The sequence below is a fragment of the Marmota flaviventris genome, chromosome 8 (genome assembly GCF_047511675.1).
Source record: "Marmota flaviventris isolate mMarFla1 chromosome 8, mMarFla1.hap1, whole genome shotgun sequence".
NCBI classification, from domain to species: Eukaryota; Metazoa; Chordata; class Mammalia; order Rodentia; family Sciuridae; genus Marmota; species Marmota flaviventris.
In genome coordinates this window covers 54,738,439-54,740,554 of record NC_092505.1, presented here as the reverse complement: position 1 = coordinate 54,740,554, position 2,116 = coordinate 54,738,439, and positions in this window count along the sequence as shown.

Below are 2,116 nucleotides of genomic sequence, written 5' to 3'. Positions count from 1 at the left end.
GGACAGACTCTGCAGTAACTTTTGTCCATTAAAACTGGTACCATTGTCCAAAACAACCCAATTTCAATGTCAAAATGCTATCAATTTTTTCCAGAATACTGAGCATGATAGGAGTAATGGCAGAGTCCCTATTTTATAACACCATATTTTAACAGTTTAATAATCTACCCAGTGAAGTATTGTCACTGGAGATTGCCCCACAAGAAAAACATGTTTGTCAGTATCCTTTTAACTACTTGCTGGTGTAACATTGGCATTCCTAGTTGGAAAGCTTTATAATCAGGGAACATGAACTATTGCAAGAATGTACAGGTACTCCACCAAGTAGCAAAATATACCATCTGAAGTTTTGGTAGTCTTCTCAGGATTATGGGCTTGACACACCAAATGTTGGCTGTAAGTCATTTAAGCAATTTTAGAACAAAAGACCTGATAAAGTTTTAAATCCCATCTGGGAATTCGACCCAGAGGTCTTGTGTCTTATTCCCATCCCCACCAAAAAAAAAAAAAAAGTAAAGGCAGACCAAATCTGAGAAACCTTGTTTTAACATAGGAAACCAAATTTAATTTTACATACTAACACAACTTCATTTGCCAAAAGCATCCCTTGTACTCCTCACATAAGGAATTCTAGTTTTTATTACCACATTCCTAATAACCCTAATTTCTAGTGGCAACCATCGAGTAAGCTGTTTTGAACTTTTATATCAGCATTTTGAAGAGCATCATTTCATGATTTTTAGAAGTATTTCTTCATAAGACAGCATTTTTCATGTCTGTTAACAGACTAAAATACATCTTTTTCCCTCTGTACCACTTAAAAAAAAATAGATGTTCCCACTAGAATTTATTCACTAACAAATGTGAAACTGTGAAGACCAGCACTGGTGTAAGTAAAGGGAAATGGCTGACCCAGGAGTTCAGTCAATCCATTCACCTAGTTGCAGATCCCAACAGTAGCAGCAGACTATCCTTGTTTTCTTCATAGCACTTAGCACCTGGCTAACTTTCTGTATTTTCTTACTTGTGCTGTGTGTGTGCATCTCTTTCTCCTAGGACACTTTATGCAGGAGGTAATTGCATCTATCTTACTTGCCATTACATTCCTGGCCCTAGCAGAATGTGTTACACATATGATCAATGTTAAATGAACACATTACATGACTTTTCAGTTAACCAAGACACCACATCTTCTTCATGGAAGTGGGAACAGCTATTTTCTTAGGACAGTTTCTAGTAGCCTTCCCCAGTTAAGTCTCTACTAGTCAGAAGCATGTATATGCTATCTTCAGATGCCTCCCCCAATGCAATATAAGATTAGAATGGTTAAGAAACAACTTTCAGCATCTTAATCTCAAAAATGATCCAAACATTCAGACATTTCATAAGTATCCACCACTGAGCTCTCCAAGACCTGAAGTTAAAGACCTAAAGATCGAGACTATAGCAAGTTCATTTACAATTTTTTTAAAAAATTTCATCTTTATTTATTTATTTTTATGCGGTGCTGAGGATTGAACCCAGGGCCTCGCCCGTGCTAGGCAGAGCGCTCTACCGCTGAGCCACAATCCCAGCCCTACAAATTTTCTTTTGTTTAATTTACTCATTAATTGTGCTTGAATTGCTCATTAAACAAAGCCATTGAATTAGTTAAGAAAAGCCATCCTAAAATATACTGCTTTTGTATATTGATCAATTTCAAGGTTCCTGAAGAACAGCAAAATGCAAGGCTTTCTGCCCCTCCCCCCCCCCCACCACCACTTTCCTTAAAGATGAGTGCTCTAAAGGGACTCAACCTTTACCCATCTTCTGGAGGCCAACTTCCAACAGGCCTATAGAGCTCACTCCATCTGGACAGACCTTGTGACAAGCCATCCTCTATCCTTCATCTTTCAAAAACTTTACTCTGAGGATACCTTCTCACTCCTGCCATTTTACTCATTTCAGCAAGGGGGCAAATTGAGGGACCCTTGCCTTTTCTTTCATCTAGAGCAGTACTTACACAGGTCTATCAGATTTCAGGCCTGAACACCACTGCCTGACCAGACAGAAGTAGAAGTCCAATTGAGACAAAAGAGTCAAAGGTGAACTTTGTCACCCAGACCTAAGTCTTTGC